The sequence below is a fragment of the Oncorhynchus gorbuscha genome, linkage group LG10 (genome assembly GCF_021184085.1).
Source record: "Oncorhynchus gorbuscha isolate QuinsamMale2020 ecotype Even-year linkage group LG10, OgorEven_v1.0, whole genome shotgun sequence".
In the NCBI taxonomy this organism is placed as follows: domain Eukaryota; kingdom Metazoa; phylum Chordata; class Actinopteri; order Salmoniformes; family Salmonidae; genus Oncorhynchus; species Oncorhynchus gorbuscha.
The window spans coordinates 64615294-64633314 of record NC_060182.1 but is presented as its reverse complement, the minus strand read 5'-3'; the positions used below and the strand labels follow the sequence as shown (position 1 = coordinate 64633314).

At 43.8% G+C, this 18021-nt stretch overlaps 1 pseudogene; it reads left to right on the top strand.

The window, feature by feature from the left end:
• Positions 1 to 18021, top strand: part of LOC124046349 — a 228665-nt pseudogene that overhangs the window by 196078 nt on the left and 14566 nt on the right.

Sequence of the window (18021 nt, the reverse complement as noted above, 5' to 3'; positions counted from 1 at the left end):
CAGGGTGGCTTATGGTTAGCCTACAATCATAGTGCATTTTTATTTTATTTTGAATAGCCTAGTAAAAGGGCATTTTTTAAATATTTTCATAATTAATAGGCTGACTCATTACCTTTAGTTACAAAATCTCACCGCTGTGTGTCTTCATCTCCTCCTCTTTCTCCTTCATTCCTTTCTCGAGCGCGCAGAGAGGGGCTGTCAACAGTTTAATATGTTTCCTTGTGAAAACATGTTACTTGGTTTCCAAAATTAAGCACTGGGTAGCTGCAGGAACAGGGTTAGAGAGCCCATGGCATACAGAGTTTGGACGGAATATCACCTATCGCAGAGCGAGAGTCAGGCATGCTCCTCAAACAGTGGTTGATGCTTGGAGTGAAATAACCGGAGAGTAGACTACCAGGCTTGATTTGAAGAAACGAACAGGCGGGAAAGCGGCCTCTATTGGCTATTCATACTGATGTTTTTTTTTCCCCTGCCCCTGTTCCTGCCCATTTGGTAATGTGCCATTCTAAATTGAAACTAATTTGACATATTAGTCAAGACAAGATTCAATTGAGAATAGTCTGAAGCAGTGGAAACGCGTTCTCTGGAGTGATGAATCACACTTCACCATCTGGAAGTCCGACGAACAAATCTGGAATTGGCAGATGCCAGGAGAACGCTACCAGCCCAAATGCATAGTTCCAACTGTAAAGTTTGGTGGATGAGTAATAATCGTCTGGGGCTGTTTTTCGTGATTCGGGCTAGGCCCCTTAGTTCCAGTAAAGGGAAATCTTAACGCTACAGCAGACAATGACATTCTAGATGAGTCTGTGCTTCCAACGTTGTGGCAACAGTTTGGGAAAGGCCCTTTCCTCTTTCAGCATGACAGTGCCCCTGTGCACAAAGTGATGTCCATTCAGAAATGGTTTGTCGAGATCGGTGTGGAAGAACTTGACTGGTCTGCAGAGAGCCCTGACCTTAACCCCGTCGAACACCTTTGGGATGAATTGGAACGCTGACTGCGAGCCAGGCCTAACCGCCCAACATCAGTGCCCGACCTCACTAATGCTCTTGTGGCTGAATGGAAGCAAGTCCCCTCAGCAATGTTCCATCATCTAGTGGAAAGCATTCCCAAGATAGTGGAGGCTGTTATAGCAGCAAAGGGGGGGATCAACTCCATGTTAATACCCATGATTTTGAAATAAGATGCTCGACGAGCAGGTGTCCAGTCCACATACGTTTGGTTATGTAGTGTAGTTTAGCAGTTCCCGATAGGTGTTGGAGGAATTGTGTTTGTTACTTCCAAGCGATTCAGACAAGCAGGGAACAAGGTAGACTTGGCCATTTTTCAGGTCATTGAGGTATGCTGTTTACTGTCCACTCTGCCCCCCCCCCTTCGATCCATATGCAATCACAATGGCCAATGCGCATTTCACGTTTCGTATCTCAAAGCCATATCAAATATCTTTGTAGTTGCTATTGAGCTCATAATTGAGAGTTGAGCAATAAAAAGTATACCTACAGAAAGATGAGAACATCCTATCCTCATCTGTGACAACAGGAGAGCTGTGTTTTCCCAGCAATTGGATTTAAAAATGTTATACAATCAGAACACTTTTCTTTCTCCCTGAGCATTTTTTCCACCGGGAAAGAAAGAGTAGCTCGCTCGACACAGCAGCAGGCCCCAGCCTAACAGGCATAGGGGCAGGCAAGCAGACACTTTTATTACAGGATTCATGAAGATAACGTACTTTACTGTTTGGCCAAATCATGGTTTTAGCCTTCTAAAAAATAGCACGTTTTTAATTAGGTGAATGAATGTGCAGCCCGCACCGATGCAACCAATACATGTTTTTCCTGCACAGCCAAGTCAAAGGGTTGCCAAATGTGACTAAATGCTCGCAGTCTGGAGCCCTGCCTTGTAGGCTTTTCACCATATGCATACTCTAACTTTTGTTTTACTTCAATTAAAAAGGCCTCCATCTTTGCAATCAACAGTAGCCTGGGACAAGGAAATGTTTACTGGGAAGTCGGAAGTTGATGTCGTAGTCGGAAGTTTACATACACTCAATTAGTAATTGGTAGCATTGCCTTTAAATTGTTTAACTTGGGTCAAACATTTCAGGTAGCCTTCCACAAGCTTCCCACAATAAGCTGGGTGAATTTTGGCCCATTCCTCCTGACAGAGCTGGTGTAACTGAGTCAGGTTTGTAGGCCTCCTTGCTCACACACGTTTTTTCAGTTCTGCCCACACATTTTCTGTAGGATTGAGGTCCGGGCTTTGTGATGGCCACTCCAATGCCTTGACTTTGTTGTCCTTAAGCCATTTTGCCACAACTTTGGAAGTATGCTTGGGGTCATTGTCCATTTGGAAGACCCATTTGCGACCAAGCTTTAACCTGTTATGGCTGCAATCCCGATACCGGGATCGTTATGACAACTACCAGTGAAAATAGAGGGCGCCAAATTCAAACCACATCTCAAACAATTTCGACCATCAATGACTGGACCGAATTGCAAAAATCACTGAAGCTGGAGTCTTATATCTCCCTCACTAACTTTAAGCATCATCTGTCAGAGCAGCTTACCGATCACTGTACCTGTACACAGCCCATCTGTAAATAGCCCACCCAACTACCTCATCCCCATATTGTTATTTATTTTTGCTCTTTTGCACTCCAGTATCCCTACTTGCACATCATCATCTTCACATCTATCACTCCAGTGTTAATTGCTAAATTGTTATTATTTCGCCACTATGGCCTATTTGTTGCCTCATCTCTCTAATCGTACTACATTTGCACACACTGTATATAGATTTTTCTATTGTGTTATTGACTGTACGTTTGTTTATCCCATGTGTAACTCTGTGTTGTTGTTTTTGTCGCACTGCTTTGCTTTATCTTGGCCAGGACTCAGTGGTAAATGAGAACTTGTTCTCAACTGGTCTACCTGGTTAAATAAAGGTGAAATAAATAAAAAAATATATTTAAAAAATACTATAACACTACCAAAATACACATCTGACTTTGTAGCCTTTGTGAGTTTGTTGGCAAGTAGGTTGATTTTACTTCTGTGGAAGTTGCCCTCTCCTCCCTCTCATGTGTGGATTAAAGATGTCTTACACTTTAGTAAATTGGAGAAGATAAAATATACCCCTACGGGGGTTTTTCTGCCAATTCTACCGAATGTGGCAACCTTTCTTTACCTATGTAGAGACACTGCAATTTCCCTCTACTCTACAGTGAACTGCCTACCTAAGCTTTGTATTACATTGATCTACCTTTGTGAGTGTTTAATATTAGCCTGTGTTATTATTATCATTCTTCTTTTCGTTTTGAAGACTGGCCATGTTTTATTTTTCTGTGCGCTTTTTTGTTTCTAATGTATGCTTTGTTTTGAAAGTATTACTTAAGTATTTAATATTTTCACATGGGCGTATACATTTCTACCTCATTCAAGAAGTATGTTCCTATGGTATATTGAATGTATAAAACAACTAGTTTAATGTAATGTATTTCAAACATTGTTTACTGTAACTGTGAAAGGAAATACCAATAAAAAGTGACAAAAAATAAATAATAATAAGTATCTCGGTCTCGATGCGATGGAGATGATGGCAAGGGATGAACGTCGTCCTTTTGGACCGGATGCTGTTGTGGCTGGTATAGTGAGGACCAGCTGCATTAACTTTGTCACCTCTGGGATTTGTCTCGTACCATTTGTGAACTGTACAATCCAACAAGATCATCCTTAAGTGGTGGCAGCGTAGCCTAGTGGTTAGAGCTTTGGACTATTAACCGGAAGGTTGCGAGTTCAAACCCCCCGAGCTGACAAGGTACAAATCTGTTGTTCTGCCCCTGAACAGGCAGTTAACCCACTGTTCCTAGGCCATCATTGAAAATAAGAATTTGTTTTTAACTGACTTGCCTGGTTAAATAAAGGTAAAATAAAAAATGTAAAAGTCTAATGAATACTTGGCATATTTGAACAGGTTCTCGTTTGCTGGTGTCAAACTTTTGTGACATGGCTTAGTGACCTGGAATAAAATCTAAACAAAGGAAATTAAGTTCACCAAAGTGCTCAAACCTGGCTCTCATCTGAACATTGTTATTGTCCAGTATGTTGTAGTAAATTCACCCCGTTTACTACGGGTTACACTTTCTGCCAGGCCCAGTTCATTGCGTTTCTGCTCGAATCACTCATAGAAACTATCAAGTCTTGTCGCTGCAGAAACTCATATCCATCACTTTGTTCTGCAGAACACGGAAATGCACGTCAGTGTAATTGAAAATCCCTACAATAGGTAGAATGTGTAGCATGAATTAGCTAGGGTTTTCAAAATCTCACGGTTCTCTTTTACCTTGGCCTTGTGCATGCTGATGTTCAATCTCCGTTGTTCATTCAATGCCAGATCTATCCGTGAGCTGCCAAATGTCTTAAGAACTATCTGGCTTTGGATGAGAGACACCGATTTCACATGCTTGTTGAGTGCTATAGGCAGTAGCTGTCTCTTGTCCGCACGCTATCGCTGGTGGAGAACAGCAGACGGGAAGCAGTAGAGTTGGCTGCTAGCAGCGCAGCCACAGAGCCAGTCTTTCCGTTGATAACAATCAGATTGAAATGATCGGGTTGTTTTCTGTCCCTTCCTTTGATGTCGGTCCCTAAGCTCAGGTGTTGGTCTTCCATTCCTTATCACCCCCAGGTTAAGCTAGAATCCGATGCAATATGTTAGCCATTCTGATCAGCTTACTTTAACTAGTAGTAAAATGAACGTAATAGCCAAAAGGCGGCTGATGACGTGTGACGTCCACAGGCAGGAGCGAGCCCGGCGCCTTTCCTCCTGCCTGTCCCATTACTTTGTTCACTCCAATACGCATTCACCTGTAGTATTTGAGTGCAATAGTGAATGGGACATATTGCCACATGAAAGACAGCGAAACTCTCTGCCTGCCTTTTGGGGTCCGTTAGCTGGCAGTATATGGTAGAAACATGCATAGTAACTGTAGTAAGAACTAGTTCGGGAAATAGATTTTATTATGGAGAAAAAAACATGATGACAAAATGATTATTGATAATGTATATATAAAAAATAATTGTTTATTCATTTTCACAGGGTAGGCACTGACCACACCTCACTGCAGTGTTCCTTGGGTTGAATTAATGCCGTTTGTTTCGCACTTTCCCTCAAACTCTTGTTTCCTTCTGCAGTAGACCTCCCTATGTGAGGTCCCCAGCCCTCCACACCTCTTCTGGACCCAGTCCCCTACCCCCTCTCCCCACCACACCCACCCCTCCTCCTCTCCAGCCTCCACACCCCAACTACAACACCCCTCATTCTCAGCAACACGGGTAGGTCAACCAAGCACCGTCTATAAACCACTAACACTAACCTGTCACTGTTCAGCCTGAAAATGTGCTCATTTGATGCTCATTATGGGTGATATTGCACCTACCTGACACCTAAACTAATCTGGCCAAAGATAGCATCACTGGCTGAAATTGCTCATGAGGGATTTCACTGGTTGCATAACCGCTAACCTGTATTTAGCTTTCTGTTGCCAACTCTTGCTAAATTTGCATGGCTTTTTAAACTCCCTTTCAACCCCCCAGCAATATGTTGTTTTGAGCAAATCTGGAGGTTTCAACCCTCTTGAGATTCATTATGTTTAGTTTGTTCAGAGGCCAGCCATAACTTTTTGATGACCACCACAGTGCTCCATTCATCTCATGGTGGGATATCAGAACTCTAAATAGAGCTATAGACAACGGCCTGCCAGTTTCAGTTGAATCTCGACATCGCTCATAAGTTACATCACAAACAAACAAAAAAAAGAGTTCCCTTACGTGGCTTTCTTTTGAGAGTGAAACAGAGAGTCAGCATCGTCCCCAAGCGTGTTAATGATGACAAATGAATCCCACTCCATGTTGAATTGGTTAACATGCATTTCTCTGTGGCGAGAGCGCCCACCATGGTCGATGGTGATGCATCATGGGGCCGGTTGGCATTTGGAGAATCCTGTCTGTGTCTGCGTTGGTTGACACTGTGATTAATGGTCAGGAGAGCGCTGCAGACAGACTATGTAAATGCTGAAGGAGCCATTAACAGACATCTTCACTGTCAATAAGAAGTGGCACAACATGATGCATACTGCTGGGGCAAATCACAAAGCCTGTCAATCTCCACTGCCATTCTACCAGACACCCAGACATAGGCCCACGGTGAGAGAGGTTGGCAGGAGAGGGAGGGAGGGTGGGAGGCATTGTCTTTGCCTAACTGACTCTCTTAACCACTCCACCACAGTTTTTCTGTCATCCTCACCTGTCCCCTCTTTCAGCACAGTTACCCCCTCCCTCCCTCCCTCCCTCCCTCCCTCCCTCCCTCCCTCCCTCCCTCCCTCCCTCCCTCCCTCCCTCCCTCCCTCCCTCCCTCCCTCCCTCCCTCCCTCCCTCCCTCCCTCCCTCCCTCCCTCCCTCCCTCCCTCCCTCCCTCCCTCCCTCCCTCCCTCCCTCAGCCCTGTCCTCTTTCTTGCTCATCACCCACTCATCCAGGCCTTCAGAAATGGTCTCTTCCAGTTGCTCTCCTAGTCCATAATATAGCATACACACAGTTGAAGTCTGAAGTTTACAAACACTTAGGTTGGAGTCATTAAAACTCGTTTTTCAACCATTCCACAAATTTCTTGTTAACAAACTATAGTTTTGGCAAGTCGGTTCGGACATCTACTTTGTGCACGACACAAGTAATTTTTCCAACATTTGTTTACAGACAGATTATTTCACAATTCCAGTGGGTCAGACGTTTACATACACTCAATTAGTATTTGGTAGCATTGCCTTTAAATGGTTTAATTAACTAACTTTCAGGTAGACTTCCACAAGCTTCCCACAATAAGTTGGGTGAATTTTTATATATATAAACCTTAAATAAATCATTCTCTCTACTATTATTCTGACATTTCACATTCTTAAAATAAAGTGCTGGTCCTAACTGACCTAAGACAGGAAATTTTTACTCGTATTAATGTCAGGAATTGTGAAAAACTGAATTCAAATGTACTTGGCTAATCTGTATGTAAACTTTCAACTTCAACTGTACTTACATACATGCTGTGAATACTAGTTCCCCCTCCATAGAAAGACACTGTATGAAAATACTTTGTGTCTCTCAGTTTGTCCCTAGATGTGGAGATGGTCGGCAAGTAGCCTAGTGGTTAGAGCGTTGGCCTTGTAACTGAAAGGTTGCAAGATTGAATCCCCGAGCTGACAAGGTAAAAATCTGTCATTCTGCCCCTGAACAAGGCAGTTAACCCACTGTTCCTAGGCTGTCATTGAAAATAAGAATTTGTTATTAACTGACTTGCCTAATTAAATAAAGATATACTAAAAAAATATGGTCTGAGGCTGGCTGAGAATGCAATTAGTGCTGTCTGATGGAAACATAGAGGGAAGGAGAGAGTGTGTGTGTGTGTTAGAGGGCAGCTCTACTGACTCTTCCAGCTGACTTTGAGGAGGCAGAGAGCTGACAGCCCCCTGCTCTGCGGCTGCACGTGCATGGTGTTGCCATGGAGAAAACAGGAAGGGAAGGCAGGGGGACCGATTTAGGAGGATTGTGGACCTCCCCCCCCACATCTCCTATTGTTTATCTCTGTTTCTCAACCCTTGTTCTGTTTTGTTCTCATCCTCTGAACAGCTGAGGAAGATTAAGGGGAAATTGGAGCGAGCTGAAGGCTCTGAATCACTGTGTTTAGTGTTTACTCTTTTATAGTCCTGATTCTGATCGGAGAGCAGCATTGTGAAACATTTAAACCTCTTGTTGTCTGTCTGAAAACAAGCGGCCAACATCCTGAACCTTGTCCCTGGGCTCGACTACTCCAGATTCATTACGCAGAGTGAAAAGAATGCCGAACGAGCAGAGCAAGGCCACTATGATATCCTGTGGCTGGAGAGAATCTATGATTACATCTAGATAAGTGTGATGGGGATGCTAGCTAGTGCTTTCCCCAGTCCTCAGAGATGTTCCCTTAAGTGCTTTGAATTATACATGATTTCCCATTTTCATGATCAAATCACCAAAACACCCATACTTGGTCTGATTGGCTGACATTTAGAATAATATTATGTTTGTATCTTAAAGACTGTAAACTTGCTGTCAGTAATGTACGTCTATCAAAGGCACTTGGGTTTGAATCGGGTTATGTTGAGGTTTTAAGTTGAGATGATACCTTTTGCACGACTTGTGACTTGGTTTGGATCAATGATTGGAAATAGGAGTAAAGTCTCTTGAGTGAACACTGGTGTTGGGAATTGGAGAACAGAACCAGAGAGTAAGTATTAGGAAGCTAGGTGTTCTCCTAGCTCTGTTGGCTGAAGACAGAAAGTCTTTTTTCAAATGACTTTGGTAGCTGTCCCTGGAGCTACAGAAACACGGCTTGTAGAAAATAAGCACTTAGAGAAAAGCATGCTTAAAAGAAAAATAAATTAAAGAAATGGAAAGAGAGAAAGCGAGAGAGAAGAGCGCTTAGGGGTAAATCCTCACCAAATAATTCATTTCTGACCTCCTTAGTAAGTAAATTTACTAAATAAATAAGAGCTGCTTGAATGTCAAGAATGCATTGCTGTTGCCGCCAGCGTTGTGGCTCACAGGCAGCCTTGGCATCAGCTCCAGCTAGGCTTTAATAAATGGCTTCTCTCCCTTCAGAACTGTTTGATGTAAGGGGAAGGGGGGCTTTTCTCAGGATTTAATATGTTAAAAGGCTGTCCTTTTATTCATTGTTTTATTTTTGATTCTGTTTGGGTTGAGTCAGGTAGGCAGGCGCTAGCTGAGCTGGCTGCTTGGAATGGAGCTGTGGCTGAGAGGGAGCTTCCTTAAGAGCAGATTGTGCCCATATATAATTCATATTGTTCATACCCTCCCACTGACTACACCATGCAGACCCCCCCCCCCTCTCCAAATCTCTCTCTCTCTCTCTCTCTCTCTCTCTCTCTCTCTCTCTCTCTCTCTCTCTCTCTCTCTCTCTCTCTCTCTCTCTCTCTCTCTCTCTCTCTCTCTCTCTCTCTCTCTCTCTTTCTCTCTCTCTCTCCCTCCCTCTCACCAGGCAGGGTTGATGGGGGGTGGTGGGGCTGGGTAATGATAGGGTCTGGATGGTGGCAGTACTTTAGTACCCCTATTTTCTCCTGCCACACAGAATTCACTCCCTGTTGTAGCAGTGAGTGTTTGCAGTGGACAGGCAGGAAGGGGACTTTGACACTGGCACTGTAGTGCTGGTCTGGCATGGAGCTGTGTGTGTGACTGCAGCTGGCTGTCTGGCACCCGGTAACCATGGCAGCCCTTGGCAACGGCCCTCTCTCCCTTTCTCTCCCCAGCCGTGCTCAGAGACAGGCCTCCTCAGATGTCCTTCACACATGTGGACAGAATACTAAGGACAGGCAGCAGAGTTCCATGCAGGGGGATGAGGGGAGACCGAGAGACAGGCAGGCAGGGAGGGCGACAAGACTGGGACTGGGACTGACTACAGGGCTAGTCATTTAAATAGAACAGTGATTACTAATCTGTTTATCTGCTGAAGTGATTCAAAGCACATATTATTTCCCTCAGAATATTTCAAGAGGCTCTAAATGTGGCTAACACCCCATGAGAGCATTACTCATAATGGTTTGCGCTGGTAGTAATGTTTTCTGCCTATCTTGTTTCTGGGCTAAAACTAAATCTACATTTTATGGTTTATTTTATTAGTTTTTCCTGACTTCATCTGGCCATATTCATGTTACTACTTGCTGGCTCACAGATTCAACTGAAAGCAGTGTCAAATCAGCAGTATCGTTTTGAGAAGCAGAGCACAACAAAACAGCTGTGTTCTCCCACACAACACAATGAGAGAGAGAGAGAGAGAGAGAGAGAGAGAGAGAGAGAGAGAGAGAGAGAGAGAGAGAGAGAGAGAGAGAGAGAGAGAGAGAGAGAGAGAGAGAGAGAGAGAGAGAGAGAGAGAGAGAGAGAGAGAGAGAGAGAGAGAGAGAGAGAGAGAGAGAGAGAGAGAGAGAGAGAGAACAATAGAGGGTGGGGCTGGGTTTTATCCTTCTCAATTAGAGGAGCTCAGATTCCTCTCAACCATCTCCTAGCTCAGCTCACGATACAATGATTACGCTACAATGACGACTGGATGGTACAGCCTGCGCTGTGATCTGGAAATACGCCCCCCACAGTCTCACCCGGGACACACTCCCTCTCTCTTCACTATCTTTTCCCCTCTCATCTCTCTATTTATCCTCTCCCTCTTGTATTTCTCCTTTTCGCTTTGTCCCACTCCCCTCTTGCTGCGTTTCGCCTCTCTTTCCCTCTCCATCCTTCCGCCTCTCCCTCCCTTTCTGCTTTCCCATCGTTCTCTGCGGCAACAGGTTTTTTTTTTCCCCCAGCGAAGGTGCCCGAGAGCAAGATAAATGTGCTGTGCCTTTTTTGATAGCAGCACATGCATACATTAAGTGTGATTAAACGGCCTGCGTTCCCTCCATCAAGTGTTTCCTAATGGGCTTTTTTTATGACATGAATTTGTAATAATGGATAATAATGCCCCACAGTCGAACTCCACTTTCTTGTTGCTGTTGATGTTTTTTATTACATTATTCTCGTCAGCACTGGCGCTGGGATTTTTGTTGTATGTGGGGCGATGTCGGTTGTGGATGCAGTAGGGAGAAACAGCACTTTACGGAACTGAAGCGATATACTCCGACACGAGGTGGCAATTGTCACCATGTTAGCTACCGATTGTGTTGAATTCTTTGAAGTAACAGAAAGTACCCAATGATACCACATTATTTCCTTGGAAATACCCAGCAAATCCCATCGTAACACAGTACTGTCAAATAAAGTGCTGCCAAGGAAACAGTCTATAACAGGCAGGATTTGATGGATATCAGTGTATGTTGTTGTCTGTGAGCCATGATTTTTCCTGTGAGCCCAGGCCCATAGAGGGATTACATATGTATCACACATGCTCTATGACTAATTACATCTGTGAGATGATAAACCTCCCAATAATCTCAAACCCATCCCTCCTTCTGCCTGGTTTGTCACTGTCACACATCCAATACATTGTTGTCCTCCTCTGCTTGGGGAAGTTCAGCTCTTTTGACTGACTGACACAAATCCGGATTGAGAGTTTGCTTTGTTTTTTTGTCCTTGTGATCACAGTGTTGAGATGAATGTAGGATGTAGGATTGCCCTCCAGACAGAAAGGCAATTACTATGACCTTGTCAGTGTGGCATTTTAACACAAAGCTAGCCCCACTACTGCTACTACTACTACTACTATTACTGTCAACCCTTTACTCCATGTTCCTTAAATACCCTTTCTAATCTGCTCTACTCTCTCGCCACTTCAAGGAAATGATCCACAACAGATGAGGGGATCTTCTGTACTCCTACCCCCCCCCTCTCTCTCTCTCTCTCTCTCTCGCTCTCTCTCTCTCTCACTCCCCCCTCTGCCACTTCTCTCACTCTCCTTTTCCTGTTCTCTCGTTATCCAAGGGATTATTTGGACCAGCAGGAAGTAGAGATGTTCCAACTGCTATCCATCCTGGTGCGATGTCTGTTGAGTTGGTACAGGGCTGGTACAGGGCTGTTACAGAGCTAGCATTGTACAGGGCACAGGGTATGGAGCGTTGACAGTGACCGTCTGTCTGCTGTGTGTGACGCTGGTTCAGCAGGTTGCTGATAAGCCCTCTGATGTCCTCCCAACACGCCGTGATGCGACGAGGCAAGGAGAAAAGAACGGGATTGATTTCAGCCGTCGCCATAGCAACAAATAACATGATCCTTTCCAGAAGCACACCTTAATTAGTTCAATTATGACTTCATGGGGAGAGGAGGGAAGGAGGGAAGAGGGCTGAGGAGAGGAGGGGTGAGGGATTTGCAAGGGATGAGAGGAAGGATAGGAGGATGAAACAGCTTTCTATTCGGCTGTGACTCACACACACTTGCTTTTAAAGAGAGATTCAGTTTTTTTTCTATGAAATGTGCCCATACATTTTCAGGATGATGGTTTATACAGTACTGAAACATATGGGTATACCCTCTACCTGGCATGGCCTTATAGCTTTGCAATAGAGGCAGAAAGTCTAATCTATTACGGAGTCTTTTCTACTACCATGTCAAAAGCCAACTAATTGCTCTCCACACCATGTAGCTGGGTCCAGTCTTTCCTCTCTAACCAGCTCTTGTCTCTCTCTCTCTGTGTCCCAGACAGGGCAGCTACCCAGGCCCTGGCATAAACCAGATTGTGCCCCCCATCAACCAGTCACAGGGCAACAACTCAAGCATGGGCACGCCACAGGGTCCACCCTACAATATGCCACCCTCAGGTAAGACCTGGACTGGCCAACAAGGTACCCAACAGCAACCAAAGTAGTGAACAATTGTCTAAAATGGTTGTGAGATTAAGTTGAGTCTTCTATAGCCTTCAGTTTGACCGACTTCCAACAACAAATCAAATCGAATGTTATGTATCACATGTGTCGAATACAACTGGTGTAGACTTTACAGTTAAAGGCTTGCTGACAAACCTTTTTCCAATGATGCAAGAGTAAAAAAAATAATATATATATATATATATATATATATACTGTACCAGTCAAAAGTTTAGACAAATCTACTCATTCAAGGGTCATAGTGAAGAAGAATAATAGTGAACTACAAAATAACACATATGATATCATGTATTAACCAAAAAATGTTTAAACAAATCAAAATAGATTTTAGATTCTTCAAAGTAGCCACCCTTGATGATAGCTTTGCACACTCTTGGCATTCTGTTAGCATTCTCTCAACCAGCTTCATGATGTGGACACCTTGAATGCATTTCAATTAACAGGTGTGCCTTGTTAAAAGTTAATTGTGGAATTTCTTTCCTTCTTAATGCGTTTGAGCCAATCGGTTGTGTTGTGACAAGGTGAGGGTGGTATATTATGGCAAGAACAGCTCAAATAAGAAGAAAAAACAACAGTCCGTCATTACTTTAAGACATGAAGGTCAGTCAATGAGGAACATTTCAATAACTTTAAACGTTTCTTCAAGTGCAGAAATCATCAAGCGCTAAGATGAAACTGTCTCTCATCAGGACCGCCACAGGAAAGGAAGACCCAGAGTTACCTCTGCTGCAGAGGATAAATTCATTAGAGTTACCAGCCTCAGAAATTGCAGCCCAAATAAATGCTTCACAGAGTTCAAGTAGCAGACATCTAAACATCTACTGTTCAGAGGAGACTGCGTGAATCAGGCCTCATGGTTGAATTGTAGCAAAGAAACCACTACTAAAGGACACCAATAAAAAGAGACTTGCTTGGGCCAAGAAACACGTGCAATGGACATTAGACCAGCGAGTAAAAATGTGAGTCTTTTGGTTCCAACCGCCGTGTCTTTGTGAGTAGGTGAACGGATGATCTCCGCATGTGAGGTTCCCACCATGAAGCATGGAGGAGGAGGTGTGATGGTTTGGGGGTACTTTGCTGGTGACACTGTCAGTGATTTATTTAGAATTGAAGGCACACATAACCAGCATGGCTACCACAGCATTCTGCAGCGATATGCCGTCCCATCTGGTTTGCGCTTATCATTTGTTTTTCAACAGGACAATGACCCACACCTCCAGGCTGTGTAAAGGCTATTTGACCAAGAAGGAGAGTGATGGAGTGTCTCCTGAGTGGCGCAGCGGTCTAAGGCACTGCATCGCAGTGCTAGAGGCATCAATACAGACCCTGGTTCAATACTGGGCTGTGTCACATAGGGCGGGCGTTGTCTGGGTTCGGGGAGGGTTTGGCCAGGGTAGGTCGTCATTGTAAATGAGAATTTGTTCTTAACTGACTTGCCTAGTTAAATAAACTTTAAATAAAAAATATATACTGTGCCTTCGGAAAGTATTGAGACCCCTAGACTTTTTCCATATTTTGTTACATTACAGCCATATTTTCTATAATGGATTAAAGGAAAAAAACGCAGCAATCTACACACAATACCCCATAATGACACAACGAAAACAGGTTTTTAGACATTTTGCAAATGTATTAAAAATAAAAAACACATACCTTATTTACATCAGTATTCAGACCCATTGCTATAAGACACGAAGTTGAGCTCGGGTGTATCCTGTTTCCATTGATCATCCTTGAGATGTTTCTACAAATTCATTGGAGTCCACCTGTGGTAAATTTAATTGATTGGACATAATTTGGAAAGGCACACATCTGTCTATATAAGGTCCCACAGTTGTCAGAGCAAAAACCAAGCCACGAGGTCAAAGGAATTATCCGTAGAGCTCCAAGACAGGATTGTGTCGAGGCACAGATCTGGGGAAGGATACCAAAAACATTCTGCAGTATTGAAGGTCCCCAACGACACAGTAGCCTCCATCATTCTTAAATGGAAGAAGTTTGGAACCACCCAGACTCCTAGAGACTTCCTAGAGCTGGTCGACTGGCCAAACTGAGCAATTGGGGGAGAAGGGCCTTGGTCAGGGAGGTGAACAAGAACCTGATGGTCACTCTGACAGAGCTATAGAGTTCCTCTGTGGAGATGGAAGAACCTTCCAGAATGACAACCATCTCTGCAGCACTCCACCAATCAGGCCTTTATGGTAGAGTGGCCAAACGGAAGCCACTCCTCAGTAAAAGGCACATGACAGCCCTCTTGGAGTTTGCCAAAAGGAACCTAAAGACTCTCAGACCATGAGAAGCAAGATTTTCTGATCTGATGAAAAGATTGAAAACTTTGGCCTGAATGCCAAGTGCCACATTTGGAAGAAACCTGGCACTATCCCTATGATGAAACATTGTGGTGGGAGCATCATGCTGTGGGGATGTTTTTCAAAGGCAGGAACTGGGAGACTAGGCAGGATCGAGGGGAAGATGAACGGAGCAAAGTACAGAGAGGTCCTTGATGAAAACCTGCTCCAGAGAGCTCAGGACCTCAGACTGGGGGCGAAGGTTCATCCAACAGGACCACTACCCTAGCAACACAGCCAAGACAACGCAGGAGTGGCTTCAGGACAGGTCTCTGAATGAACTTGAGTAGCCTGGCCAGAGCCCGGACTTGAACCCGATCGAGCATCTCTGGAGAGACCTCAAAATAGCTGTACAGCGATTCTCCCCATCCAACCTGACAGAGCTTGAGAGGATCTGCAGAGAAGAATGGGAGTAACTCCCCAAATACAGGTGTGCCAAGCTTGTAGCGTCATACCCAAGAAGGCTTGAGGCTGTCATCGCTGCCAAAGGTGCTTTTAACAAAGTACGGAGTAAAGGGTCTGAATACTTATGTAAATGTGATATTTCTGTATTTTTATTTTGTATACAGAGCTGGTTACTGTTCTGAAGATGTTTTATTTCCTGCAGACAGCTCTGTTCTGTTATTTTTCTTGTTCCGTTGGCCCTCCTGAGAACAGATTAATGCAGTGTGCCCCTTTCTCCTGCTCTCTCTTGCCCTTCACCCCTCCACATTGTGCTAAACACACCTCGGAGAATGCAAGGCTCTATATGAAAAGAGCTTTCTGCTCAGCCTTACAAAACTAAATATCAGGCTGCATGACATTTGGAAGACTTCAAATGAATTAGAGTGCCAAGGTTCTTAAAAACTCATCTCAGCTGCCCCTGGGGTTGGTAAAAAGCTATTAGTTTCACATAGTGCTGAGCGCCGAGCTGAGAAATAGAGGGACAAACCTTGGGACTCTTGGCATGTAGGGACACTTTCTTCTCAATAGGAAAATGCTTATTCAGTCCACACTCGGAAAGTAGTCTTCAAGATATTATTCATTTCGACCAAGAACTTTTGAAAGATGTTACCTAAGATATCAAAAATGTTAATATCATCTTTACGTCTACCAGTTCATAAACATTGCGAGAGAAGAATTTATATTTGTGGTGCTGAAATACCTATTCAATGTTAGACAAAAGCATAAGATATATAGTCAGCAAGGCCGAGAGAGTGCAATGGCTTTTCATTTAAAGGCTCTTTTTTTATCTCAAGCAATGACTTCTTCATTTTTATTTGTTTATTTTGCCTTTATTCCTTTTGAGAAGAATCCCTGGAAGAGGACCTTGGAGATACAAAGGACGTGTTCCATCTCCCCAGAACTGTTCTTTGGCTTCAGAGCAGCTCATCATTTGGCTCTGTGTGCGCGTATTTCAGAGACAAGATGTAGCACAATGGCTACAATGACTAATAACCCCATCGACTCCTTATGTACATGCTATGTGAAGATTGCTCCTCATACACTAGGCCAGTGGTTCCCAAACTTCTTCAGTTACTGTCGCACAAACTGAATTTAGCTCTGCCCAGAGTAGCCCTGTAGTACCCACTCATGTACATTTAACCAGTAGACCTATGGTCTCATCAGTCTTCTCAAGTACCCCCTGTGGATAGACCAAGTACTCCCAGGTGTGAACATGCGTTCATTATGCACTCATATGTTTCATTCAAAAGTTTGTCTGGTGCACTCATGATGCACCAATGCCAGAACAGAGTAGAGTCCTTATTATCCCAGAGGGGCAATTCACTCATGATGCACCAATGCCTTTTAAATGAATTGTCCACTGCAAATCTGACTTTTAAAAGGGAATGTTCTGATTAACTTATGCCCAAATAATGTTGTTGACTCGTTCTATACTCGCGTATTTGTGGTCAAAGCATAAATTGGAGAAAAAAAAACACAAAAAAACACCTCAAACTTGTATCTCAAACAGACCGTTTATTTTTATTTTTTGCTATTTCCTCATAGAGTATGATGTCATACTCCTGTGGAGGATGAGCTGGCCATCAGCGGTCTAGAGGAGGATGAGCTGGCCAATCAGCGATCTATATTTTTTATGACCGGTATACGCCCACACCATTCTGTTGTTGTGGTACGCCCACTCCATTTCAACACAGAAAAGCAGCTTTTTAAACATACTTAAATAAAACATTTTGGAAGGAAAACTTTCACTCGTACTGTAAGTAATAATAGGTCATATTTCATAGAAATCTGTAAACACTGGAAATTTACTTTAAAATGTTTGAAAATCTTTCATTGATTCTTCCCTCCATTTTCTTCTGTGTAGGGCCCATGGGGATGGCTGGGGATGGGATGGTGACTCCTGTTGGGAAGCAGAAAATGGATGGCAAGGAGGAGAGCATGCCCACCAATGAACCTCCCAGACCCAAGGTACAACCTCTCTCTCGCTCTCACTCACTCACTAATGAACCAAAGGCATCTGATCAGCATATGCAGCATATGTTTTCTTGCCATGTTTAATAATTTGTTCAACACTTACAGTTCATAACGTCCTCTTGATTTGTTTTTGTCATCATCTCTGTTCCTTTTGATGTGTTGGCAGCTATAACTGCAAAGAGGTTGTTTAGAATCTTGCACACATCCACATACACTGTGCTTTCACTCCTCGCCACAGCCCAATCCACTATAATGCTGACTGCTCACTTCTCCCAAATGAAGCTCAGCTCAGCAACAGCTTTGCACTTTGGCTCTTTCCATTCCTGCCTTTTGGTTTTGCCCCCATCATTTCTATGAAAAGCCCAGTCTTTGTTGATAGTAGTGGTGGGTGTTGAATTATTGAAGGCAGTCTGAGCTGTGTGAAGACCCCCAGAGGTCCCTTAAGAGATGATGTGTCTGTACTCGGTAGTAACAAGACAAGGCCTTAGTCTCCCTGCCCTGGCAGACGAGAGAGAAAGAGAGAGAGAGAGAGAGACCAGGGGAACCAGATGCTTTCTACGAAAGAGAGATGGTTCTGCTGACATATGCAATCTGTCACTGAAACGCTCAAACACAAACCTACCTGTACACACAGCACTTGTTCCCTGCATTCCGAGTGGTCTTTCTCGCTGTGTCTCTCTTTCTGGTTTGCTGAGTGTTTTTGATGCATGCAAGCTAATCGCAAGGGAGCCTTTTCAGAACATACTCACTTTTTGTTCACACACGGTAGGTAGTGTTTGGGGTGAAGGAATGGGTGAGGAAAGAACAGAGCAATACGAAAAACAGAATCCATTCCACTCTGTCTCCACCA